Source organism: Balaenoptera physalus (genome assembly GCF_965194825.1).
Source record: "Balaenoptera physalus genome assembly, chromosome: 3".
Taxonomy (NCBI): domain Eukaryota; kingdom Metazoa; phylum Chordata; class Mammalia; order Artiodactyla; family Balaenopteridae; genus Balaenoptera; species Balaenoptera physalus.
In genome coordinates this window covers 53,075,643-53,088,790 of record NC_138890.1, presented here as the reverse complement: position 1 = coordinate 53,088,790, position 13,148 = coordinate 53,075,643, and positions in this window count along the sequence as shown.

Here is a 13,148-nt window from a genome sequence, read left to right as displayed (position 1 = left end):
AGTTTTGCATTTTACATTTTAAGGTAATCTTTCTATTGAGTTAATCTTTGTGAAGGATGTAAAGTCTATGTCTGGATTTATTTATTTTTTGCTTGTGATGTTCATTTGTTCCAGCATCATATACTTAAAAGACTATCTTTGTTCCATTGTATGCCTTTGCTTCTTTGTCAAAGATCAGTTGACTATATTTATGTGGGTCTATTTCTGGGCTCTCTGTTCTGTTCCATTGATCTTTGTGTCTTCTTTTGCCAATCCCACATTGTCTTGATTACTGTAGCTTTATAGTAAGTCTTAAAGTCAGGTAGCATCTCTCTTCCAACTTTGTTTTACTTCTTCACCATCGTATTGACTATTCTGGGTCTTTTGCGTCTTCATACAAACTTTAGAATCAGTTTGTCAGTATCTACAAAATATCTTGCTGGGACTTTGATTGGGATTGCATTGAATCTGTAGATCAAGTTTGGAAAAACTGACATCTTGATAATATTGAGTCCTCCTATCCACGACTATGGAATAGAACGTCACTTATTAAGTTGTTTAAAAAATTTCATTCATCATGGTTTTATACTTTTCCTCATATAGATCTTGTACATATTTTGCTATATTTATACCTAAGTATTTCATTTTTATGGGTGCTGATGTAAATGATATTGTGTTTTTAATTTTTTATAACTTCCTTATTGGAGTATAATTGCTTTACAATGTTGTGTTAGTTTCTGCTGTATAACAAAGTGAATCAGCTATACATATACATATATCCCCATATGTCCTCCCTCTTGCGTCTCCCTCCCACCCTCCCTATCCCACCCCTCTAGGTGGTCACAAAGCACCGAGCTGATCTCCCTGTGCTATGCGGCTGATTCCCACTACTATCTCTTTTACATTTCGTAGTGTATATATGTCCATGCCACTCTCTCACTTCGTCCCAGCTTACCCTTCCCCCTCCCTGTGTCCTCAAGTCCATTCTCTACGTCTGCATCTTTAGTCTTTATTCCTGTCCTGCCTCTAGGTTCTTCAGAACCATTTTTTTCTTTAGATTCTATATATATGTTACCATATGGTATTTGTTTTTCTCTTTCTGACTTACTTCCCTCTGTATGACAGACTCTAGGTCCATCCACCTTGCTACAAGTAACTCAATTTCATTTCTTTTTATGGCTGAGTAATATTCCATTGTATATATGTGCCACACCTTCTTTATCCATTCGTCTGTCAATGGACACTTAGGTTGCTACCATGTCCTGGCTATTGTAAATAGAGCTGCAATGAACATTGTGGTACCTGACTCTTTCTGAATTATGGTTTTCTCAGGGTATAGCTCAGTAGTAGGATTGCTGGGTCATATGGTAGTTCAATTTTTAGTTTTTTAAGGAACCTCCATACTGTTCTCCATAGTGGCTGTATCAATTTATATTCCCGCCAACAGGGCAAGAGGGTTCCCTTTTCTCCACACACTCTCCAGCATTTACTGTTTACAGATTTTTTGATGATGGCCATTCTGACTGGTGTGAGGTGATAGCTCATTGTAGTTTTGATTTGCATTTCTCTAATGATTAGTGATGTTGAGCATCCTTTCATGTGTTTGTTGGCAATCTGTATATCTTCTTTGGAGAAATGTCTATTTAGGTCTTCTGCCCAATTTTGGATTGGGTTATTTGTTTTTTTGATATTGAGCTGCGTGTGTTGCTTGCATATTTTGGAGATTAATCCTTTGTCAGTTGCTTCATTTGCAAATATTCTCCCATTCTGAGGGTTGTCTTTTCATTTTGTTTATGGTTTCCTTTGCTGTGCAAAAGCTTTTAAGTTTCATTTGGTCCCATTTCCTTGTTTTTGTTTTTATTTCCATTTCTCTAAGAGGTTGGTCAAAAAGGATCTTGCTGTGATTTATGTCATAGAGTGTTCAGCCTATGTTTTCCTATAAGAGTTTTATAGTGTCTGGCCTTACATTTAGGTCTTTAGTCCATTTTGAGTTTATTTTTGGGTATGGTGTTAGGGAGTGTTCTAATTTCATTCTTTTACATGTAGCTGTCCAGTTTTCTCAGCACCACTTATTGAAGAGGCTGTCTTTTCTCCATTGTATATTCTTGCCTCCTTTATCAAAGATAAGGTGACCGTATGTGCGTGGGTTTATGTCTTGGCTTTCTATCCTGTTCCATTGATCTATATTTCTGATTTTGTGCCACTACCATACTGTCATGATTACTGTAGCTTTGTAGTATAGTCCGAAGTCAGAGAGCCTGATTCCTCCAGCTCTGTTTTTCTTTCTCAAGATTGCTTTCGCTATTTGGGGTCTTTTGTGTTTCCATACAAATTGTGCAATTTTTTGTTCTAGCTCTGTGAAAAATGCCACTGGTTGTTTGACATGGATTGCATTGAATCTGTAGATTGCTTTGGATAGTATAGTCATTTTCACAATGTTGATTCTTCCAATCCAAGAACATGGTATATCTCTCCATCTGTTGGTATCATCTTTAATTTCTTTCATCAGTGTCTTATGGTTTTCTGCATAGAGGTCTTTTGTCTCCTTAGGTAGGTTTATTCCTAGGTATTTTATTCTTTTTGTTGCAGTGGTAAATGGGAGTGTTTCCTTAATTTCTCTTTCAGATTTTTCGTCATTAGTGTATAGGAATGCAAGAGATTTCTGTGCATTAATTTTGTATCCTGCCACTTTACCAGATTCATTGATTAGCTCTAGTAGTTCTCTGGTAGCATCTTTAGGATTCTCTATGTATAGTATCATGTCATCTGCAAACAGTGACAGATTTACTTCTTCTTTTCTGATTTGGATTCCTTTTATTTCTTTTTCTTCTCTGATTGCTGTGGCTAAAACTTCCAAAACTATGTTGGATAATGGTGAGAGTGGGCAACCTTGTCTTGTTCCTGATCTTAGTGGAAATGGTTTCAGTTCTTCACCATTGAGAACGATGTTGGCTGTGGGTTTGTCATATATAGCCTTTATTATGTTGAGGTAAGTTCCTTCTATGCCTGCTTTCCAGAGGGTTTTTATCATAAATAGGTATTGGATTTTGTTGAAAGCTTTTTCTGCATCTGTTAAGATAATCATATGGTTTTTATCCTTCAATTTGTTAATATGGTGTATCACATTGATTGCTTTGTGTATATTGAAGAATCCTTGCATCCCTGGGATAAATCCCACTTGATCGTGGTGTATGATCCTTTTAATGTGCTGTTGGATTCTGTTTGCTAGTATTTTGTTGAGGATTTTTGCATCTATGTTCATCAGTGATATTGGCCTGTAGTTTTCTTTCTTTGTGACATCTTTGTCTGGTTTTGGTATCAGGGTGATGATGGCCTTGTAGAATGAGTTTGAGAGTGTTCCTCCCTCTGTTATATTTTGGAAGAGTTTGAGAAGGATAGGTGTTAGCGCTTCTCAAAATGTTTGTTAGAATTCTCCTGTGAAGCCATCTGGTCCTGGGCTTTTGTCTGTTGGAAGATTTTTAATCATAGTTTCAATTTCAGTGCTTGTGATTGGTCTGTTTATAGTTTCTGTTTCTTCCTGGCTCAGTCTTGGAAGGTTGTGCTTTTCTAAGAATTTGTCCATTTCTTCCAGGTTGTCCATTTTATTGGCATATAGTTGCTTGTAGTAATCCCTCATGATCCTTTGTATTTCTGCAGTGTCAGTTGTTACTTTTCCTTTTTCATTTCTAATTCTGTTGATTTGAGTCTTCTCCCTTTTTTTCTTGATGAGTCTGGTTAATGCTTTAACAATTTTGTTTATCTTCTCAAAGAACCAGCTTTTAGTTTTATTGATCTTTGCTATCATTTCCTTCATTTCTTTCATTTATTTCTTTTTTTTTTTTTTTTTTAACATTTTATTTATTTATTTATGGCTGTGTTGGGTCTTCATTTCTGTGCAAGGGCTTTCTCTAGTTGCGGCAAGTGGGGGCCACTCTTCATCGCGGTGCGCGAGCCTCTCTTGTTGCGGAGCAGAGGCTCCAGAGTGCAGGCTCAGTAATTGTGGCTCACGGGCCTAGTTGCTCCGCGGCATGTGGGATCTTCCCAGACCAGGGCTCGAACCCGTGTCCCCTGCATTGGCAGGCAGATTCTCAACCACTGCGCCACCAGGGAAGCCCTCTTTCATTTATTTCTGATCTGATTTTTATGATGTCTTTCCTTCTGCTAACTTTGGGTTTTCTTTGTTCTTCTTTCTCTAACTGATTTAGGTGTAAGGTTAGTTTGTTTATTTGAGATGTTTCTTGTTTCTTGAGGTAGGATTGTATTGCTATGTACTTCCTTCTTAGAACTGCTTTTGCTGCATCCCATAGGTTTTGGGTTGTCATATTTTCATTGTCATTTGTTTCTAGGTATTTTTTGATTTCCTCTTTGATTTCTTCAGTGACCTCTTGGTTATTAAGTAGTGTATTTTTTATCTTCCAGGTGTTTGTATTTTTTACAGATTTTTTTCCTGTAATTGATATCTAGTTTCATGGCATTGTGGTCAGAAAAGATACTTGATACGATTTCAATTTTCTTAAATTTACCAAGGCTTGATTTGTGACCCAAGATATGATCTGTCCTGGAGAATGTTCCATGAGCACTTGAGAAGAAAGTGTATTCTGTTGTTTCTGGATGGAATGTCCTATAAATATCAACTAAGTCCATCTTGTTTAATGTGTTTGAAAGCTTGTGTTTCCTTATGTATTTTCATTTTGGATGATCTGTCCATTGGTGAAAGTGGGGTGTTAACGTCCCCTACTATTATTGTGTTACTGTTGATTTCCCCTTTTATGGCTGTTAGCATTTGCCCTAGGTATTGAGGTGCTCCTAGTTTGGGTGCATAAATATTTGCAATTGTTATATCTTTTTCTTGGATTGATCCCTTGATCATTATGTAGTGTCCTTCTTTGTCACTTGTAATAGTCTTTATTTTAAAGTCTATTTTGTCTGATATGAGAATTGCTACTCCAGCTTTATTTTGATTTTCATTTGCATGGAATATCATTTTCTATCCCCTCATTTTCAGTCTGTATGTGTCCCTAGGTCTGAAGCGGGTCTCTTGTAGACAACATATATACAGGTCTTGTTTTCGGATCCATTCAGCCAGTCTATGTCTTTTGGTTGGAGCATTTAATCCATTTACATTTAAGGTAGTTATCGATATGTATGTTCCTATTACCATTTTCTTAATTGTTTTGGGTTTATTATTGTAGGTCTTTTCCTTCTCTTGTGTTTCCTGCCTAGAGAAGTTCCTTTAGCATTTGTTGTAAAGCTGGTTTGTTGGTGCTGAATTCTCTTAGCTTTTGCTTCTCTGTAAAATTTTTATTTTCTCTGTCGAATCTGAATGAGATCCTGGCTGGGCAGAGTAATCTTGGTTGTAGGGTTTTCCCTTTCATCACTTTAAATGTATCCTGCCACTCCCTTCTGGCTTGCAGTTTCTGCTGAAAGATCAGCTGTTAACCTTATGGGGATTCCCATGTATGTTATATGTTGCTTTTCCCTTAACTGCTTTTAATATTTTGTCTTTGTATTTAATTTTTGATAGTTTGATTAATATGTGTCTTGGCATATTTCTCCTTGGATTTATCCTGTATGGGATTCTCTGTGCTTCTGGGATTTGATTATTTCCTTTCCCATGTTAGGGAAGTTTTCAAATATAATCTCTTCAAGTATTTTCTCAGACTCTTTCCTTTTCTTTTCTTCTGGGATTTCTATAATTCAAATGTTGGTGCATTTAATGTTGTCCCAGGGTTCTCTGAGACTGTCCTCAATTCTTTTCATTCTTTTTTCTTTATTCTGCTCTGTAGTAATTATTTCCACTATTTTATCTTCCAGGTCACTTATCTGTTCTTCTGCCTCAGTTATTCTGCTATTGATCCCTTCTAGAGAATTTTTTATTTAATTTATTGTGTTGTTTATCATTGTTTGCTTGCTCTTTAATTCTTCTAGGTCCTTGTCAAACATTTCTTGTACTTTCTCCATTCTATTTCCAAGATTTTGGATCATCTTTACTCTCATTATTCTGAATTCTTTTTCAGGTAGACTGCCTATTTCCTCTTCATTTGTTTGGTCTGGTGGGTTTTTACCTTGTTCCTTCATCTGGTGCGTATTTTTCTGTTTTCTCATTTTGCTTAACTTACTGTGTTTGGGGTCTCCTTTTCTCAGGCTGCAGGTTTGTAGTTCCCTTTGCTTTTGGTATCTTCCCCCAGTGGGTAAAGTTGGTTCAGTGGGTTGTGTAGGCTTCCTGCTTGAGGGGACTGGTGCCTGTGTTCTGGTGGATGAGGCTGGATCTTTTTTTCTGGTGGGCAGGACCGCGTCCGGTGGTGTGTTTTGGGGTGTCTGTGAACTTAGTATGATTTTAGGCAACCTCTCCTGTAATGGGTGTGGTTGTGTTCCTGTCTTGCTAGTTATTTGGCATGGGGTATCCAGCACTAGACCTTGCTGGTCCTTGAGTGGATCTGGGTCTTAGTGTTGAGATGGAGATCTCTGGGAGAGCTCTCACCAACTGATGTTACGTGGGGCCGGGAGGTGTCTGATGGTCCAATGTCCTGAACTTGGCTCTCCCACCGGAGAGGCTCAGACCTGACACCTGGCCGGAGCACCAAGACCCTGTCAGCCACATGGCTGGTTTTTTTACGACCCTCTGGAGTCAGTCCCCAACAACAGTCCTCCTGCCCAGTGTCTCTCTGGACAATAGAACAAGACTGAGCTCAGTTCAGAAACAAAGGAAAGCTTCATTCTTTGATTGAAGAATGGAGAGGCACGAGCTTATGCTCTAGAGCACATGCTGCCTTGTGTTTTTAATTTTAAATTCAATTTTTCATTGCTAAAATATAGAAAAGTGATTGAGTTTTGTATATTAACCTTGTATCTTGCAACCTTGCCATAATAGCTTATTAATTCCAGGAGTCTTTTTATGATTCTTTTGGATTTTCTACATAGATGATCATGTCATCTGTACACAAATATAGTTTTATGTTTTCCTTCCCAATACCTTAATTTTTTATGGAACTAATAGTTACCATTTATTAAGTACCTACTAAATCGTAGGAATTTTCAAATATTTTCTAATTAATCCTCACAATAATTCTATGAAATAGTTTAATCTCAACCAAGTCTCAGAAATTTTAAGTAATTTTCTGGTTTTCATGGCTGGTAATGGTGGATTTAGGCCCCATAACCTTATCTGTATTGTACTTTACTTGTCGTGCTTCCCTGCTTGTAAAATATTGTAGAAATGTAGATCAGACAAAACTGTGCAAGATTTGAGGTTATTGGAGGCAACAAATGTAATAATTAAGGTGAAAGTGGTTTATAATGTCTGAGACCAATGTTAATGACAGAAAATGTTCTGCATGGACCAGGGAGTATTCATAGTTGCAAACGGATTAAGGACTTTAAATTTTTAAATTTTGGGCGAACAGAAATGAGCAGTGACTGCTCCCTTATCAGCAGGCAGTCACTGTCTTTTGATACTTTATCATGTATTGTGGTTATGAAAATGTATAAGGTACTGTCTCTGTTCTGTTAGATATACAGCTATGAAAACAAAAGCAAGTCATAATTTAATCCTTAAAATAACGTGTCAAATGGGTGATCAAGTCAATATATATATGCTAGAGGAGGTTAGAGGAGGGAGTGTTTCCTGAAGCCAGGTGGACAGGGAAGGCTCTTTTTAGCAGCTGGCACTCTCCTGCACTTCAATTTTAAGGTAGTGGGCAGACTCCATGATTGATGCTCTTCTTCCATAATGACATTACATCATAAAATTGGGAAGAAAATGAAGGATCAACTAATCCCACTTTTTCATTTCACCAATGTGGAAATTAGGGCTCAGAGAGGGCAAATTTTTAGAATGTAGCTTTTTTGATGATAAAGTCAGTACTCAATTCTAAATGTATGTGGCTTTCAGATCTTTGTGCCTTAGCACATCTTTCCTTTTCTATAGGCAATTGTTTCCTTGGAAGATCTCAGAAAGAATGAGCTTTCTCGTGTTTATGTCACTGTTTATATCTAGGAAATTTGATTTAGGAGTTGAGTTGTCTGCCTCAAATGCTTTTTAGAAGAAGGTGGGGTGGAAATAAATTAGCAAGTAAGCATAAATAGACATGAGTAGTCCTGGATAAAATGACATTCTTTAAATCTAAGGAAATCCTATATGATGAATCATACTTCATGCATTTCATATTATAATTTGACCTTGAAGAGTTTGGTGGCTATTAAGGACAGTGTGATTTAATTCTTAAAAAGAATTGGTGGGTGGGATCTGAAATGGAAGAGGAAGAGAACAGTCATTTATTGACACCTTTTATTTGCCAATTATTGGGCTAGATTTCATTTAACTTTAATCCTCACATTATTCTGTGAGATCAATGTCATTATTTCTCCTTCTCTACTAAAGAGGTGCAGAAGTTCATATACCTGGTACGTGGAGGAGGTTGGCTCTAAAGCATGTGTCTTTTCCTCTGCAGTAGTTTACTTTATACAGTCTCCAAATTGGGTGGAATCTTAGGGTTCCTCATCTGTAAATGAGAATGTTATTACCTTTTTCATTTATCTCCCACATAGGAACAAGTAAAACAGTCTTATTATCCAATGGGCTAAAGATATGAAAGTATTATGAAAAATATTACACTATTATTTTCAGTTAGAAGTGTGAGATCACAGCCTGCTGGCATTAAAAAAATTTTTTTAATTTACGTATAGCTGATTAACAACATTGTTTAATTTCTGGTATACAGCAAAGTGATTCAGTTATACATGTATAAACATATTCTTTTTCATATTCTTTTCCATTACTGTTTATTACAGGGTATTGAATATAATAGTTCCCTGTGCTATATAGTAGGACCTTGTTATCTATTTTATACATAGTAGTTTGTATCTGCTAATCCCAAACTCCTAATTTGTCCCTCTCTCACCCCCTTTCCCCTTTGGGAACCATAAGTTTGTTTTCTATGTCTGTGAGTCTGTTTCTGTTTTGTAAATAAGTTGATTTGTATCTTTTTTTTAGATTCCACATATAAATGATATCATATATTTGTTTTTCTCTGTCTGACTTACTTCACTGAGTATGATAATCTCTAGGTCCATCCATGTTGCCGCAAATGGCATTATTTCATTATTTTTTATGGCTGAGTAGTATTCCATTGTATATATGTACCACATCTTCTTTATACATTCATCTGTTGATGGACACTTAGGTTGTTTCCATGTCTTGGCTATTGTAAACAGTGCTGCTATGAACACTGGAGTGCATGTATCTTTTCGAATTATAGTTTTTTCCAGTTATATACATAGGAGTGGGATTGCTGGGTCGTATGATAGCTCTATTTTTAGTTTTATAAAGAACCTCCATACTGTTCTCCATATTGGCCACACCAATTTACATTCCCAACTGTTGGCATTTTAAATCTGGAAGGCAGCACAGTAGCATGGCCTCTGTGGTCACACATTTCTAGGTTTGAATCCAGTCTGTGCCACTCTCTAGTTTTGTGACTTAGGTTAAGATTCTTAGCCTCACTTTCTAATTTTAAAATGGAGATAAGATATCACATAGGTCTGTGGGGAATATTAAATCAAATGACAGGTGGAAAACATATTAGTTCTTTAGGCTCTGAGGAGAAGAGGTTTTACCCAAACTACCTCTAGTAATGGGAATGAATTGTGAGGATAACATGTGGCAGTAAGAAAGAAGGATGATAGACAGAAAGTGTGGTATATACATACAATGGGATGTTATTCAGCCACAGAAAAAAAAGCAGTCCTGTCACATGCTACAACATAGACAAATCTTGAGTAAATTATGCTAAGTGAGACAAGACAGACACACACGGACAAATACTACAGTTCCACTTTTTAAAAATATTTATTTATTTATTTAATTTATTTGGTTGCACCAGGTCTTAGTTGCAGCAGATGGGCTCCTTTGTTGTGGCTGCAGGGCTCCTTAGTTGCAGCAGGTGGGCTCCTTTAGTTGCGGCTCACAGGCTCCTTAGTTGTGGCATGCATGTGGGATCTAGTTCCCTGACCAAGGATGGAACCCAGGCCCCCTGCATTGGGACTGCAGAGTCTTATCCACTGTGCCACCAGGGCAGTCCCTATATGATTCCACTTGTATGAGGTATTTACAGTAGTCAAACTCAGAAACAGAAAGTAGAATGATGGTTGCCAGGGGGTAGGGGGAGGGGGAAATGGGGAGTAGTTGTTCAATCATGCATGTTTTAATCATGCAAGATGAAAAAAATCTTAAGAGATCTGCTGTACAACATTGTGCTTATAGTTAATACTGTACAGTACACTAAAGATTTTTTTAAGAGGGAAAATCTCAAGTTATGTAGTTTCTACCCAATTTGAATACAAAATAAGAAAGAAGGATCCTAGGGGAACCATCAAAAGGCTTTTGGAAGACCAGAAGTAGTTCAAATAAATGATCCGATTGGAAAACTGACAATGTACTTAAGGGACCTACAAAGCTGAGGTGCCAGAGTTTTATTTTTTAAGGTTTTAATATTACATTACAATCAGTGCATAGTCATAAAGGTAAAACTCAAGTGTGTGAACTGCTGTAGACATGTTTTGGTGTTAAGTAATTTTACAATTATTTTTAATTGGAGTATAATTGCTTTACAATGTCGTGTTAGCTTCGCTGCACAGCGAAGTGAATCAGCCATACACATACACACATCCCCTCCCTCTTGGACCTCCCTCCCTGCCACCATCCCACCCAAGTAGGCCATCACAGAGCACCAAGCTGAGCTCCCTGTGTTATACAGCAGGTTCCTACTAGCTATCTATTTTACACACGGTAGTGTATTTACATCAAACCTGATCTCCCAATTCATCCCACCCTCCCCTTCCCCCACCGTCCACACAACTGTTCTCTACATCTGCCTTTCTATTCCTGCCCTGCAAATAGGTTCATCTGTACCATTTTTCTAGATTCCATATATATGCGTTAACATATGATATTTGTTTTTCTCTTTCTGACTTCCTTCACTCTGTATGACAGTCTCTAGGCCCATCCACATCTCTACAAATGACCCAATTTCATTTCTTTTTATGGCTAAGTAATATTCCATTATATATATGTGCCACATCTTTATCCATTCATCTGTCGATGGACACTTAGGTTGCTTCCATGTCCTGGCTATTGTAAATAGTGCTGCAGTTAACACTGTGGTACATGTGTCTTTTTGAATTATGGTTTTCTCAGGGTTTATGCCCAGTAGTGGGATTGCTGGGTCACATGGTAGTTCTATTTTTAGTTTTTTAAGGAACCTCCATACTGTTCTCCATAGTGGCTGTACCAATTTACATTCCCACCGACAGTGCAGAAGGCTTCCCTTTTCTCCACACCCTCTCCAGCATTTATTGTTTGTAGATTTTCTGATGATGGCCATTCTGACCTGTGTGAGGTGATGCCTCATTGTAGTTTTGATTTGCATTTCTCTAATAAGTAATTTTACAATTTTGAATTCCATATTTTGTAGACAACTGTGTCAATATAATTGCAATACTTCAAACCCCTGCCTTCATCTCTGGGAACAATAGATTTTCTTGCCAACCCTTTCATTAGTTTTTCTGACTCTACTATTCTCCTAGCCTTGCCTACTTTTTTGTGTCTTATTTCTTTTTCTGTTTGTCAGTATTTTGATTCTCTCCATATTGTACCACTCAAACTCTATCAGGGGAATTTAGCTAAAATAGAGGATTATTTAGCTAAAATAATATCCATTGCCCCTCTTATGCAGAAGTCTTTAAGCAAAGTATTCTCAGCCTATGGATTGACTGCCCTTGGATTATATGTCCACCTTTGTCCAATTAGTGGCCATGCCTTCCTATACTCAAAGAATAGTCTAGAGCTTCTTTTTCCTCAAATAAATCAGGTGGGGAAATTTCCTCATAGACATGTCATGCATCTAGGAAGACAAAATTACTATTTTTATTGCATTTGAAATTAGAAGACATTTGGTCTATTCTCTATACGACATAAATGAGTAATCTTTGTTCTAGGAGAACAATGTAGCTTGTCCAAGTCCAGATGACTTGTAATTAGGAACCAAGTTTGTAGTCTGTGTCTCTGGATTTCCAGTTCCAATGTCTGTCCTATGCCAGGTATTTTCAGTGTGATAATCAGTATTGTTAAGGAAAATCATCATGTGGCAACATTTTTCTTAGCGGCACTGATCTGTTGTTGCATTTGTCATAGTTACTGTTATCATGACTGAATGTTCGGATAGACAGAGAGAGAGAGAGAGGGGTAAAGATAGATACAGATATATAGATATACAAGTATATTTTAAAACCACAAGCTTGCAGTATCCTTTTTAAACAAATTTGATAATTTTTCATTTTACTTTTTTCAAAATATTACATGTAAAGCTTGGCTCATTTCCAGTAAAATTGCCTATTCAATTTCATTTTAAAATGTCATTTGTGTTACCTTTGGCCAAGTTTTTAAATAATATTTCCTTATTGGTTATATGTAGGTGATAAGTTTCCACTTATTATATTCTCTACCTTATGAAGGTATATCAGATTACTCTTCAATTTGACATGCCAAAATTTGTCCATATCAGCAAATATTTAAAGCAGAATAGGTAACCAAGATTTTCTTTAATAGAACATTAATCCAGTATACAGACTTCCTATAAAATATTTGATGTTTAAAAAAATCATGTAGAAAGAGCCATGAGATAAAGCAGAATGAGACCCAAGATCCAGGTATTGTGCCCTTTACATTTTTGTCCCAATATCCTTTTATAATTGTATCTATCAGTATTTTCAGTCACCTTTTGTTACAGTTGAATTAAGCTCTGCAATATTACTTTTCCTCCAAATACAGTTCTCCTGAGTCTCACCCATATATCTATATGTTCAGACCATTCATCTCTCAAGGCTTTTTTTCAAATTTCATGTCTCCCATAATCCTTTTCTTAATATTTCAGCTGATAGTAAATTTTTTCATTCTAAATTCCCATGCCACTTTATCTTTTGGCAGTTATCACTTTTTATTTCAAAGTAAAGCTATATTGGGCATATGCCTTGTCTACTCTATTATATTACAAGACCCTTGAAGGCAAGACTTTTATTTGATTCATCTTCAGTAACTTCCACTGACTTTGAAATTGATGCTCAGTAATGACTCAGCGAATTGATGAGTTTGACTATGCGTGCTGCCGAAGCAA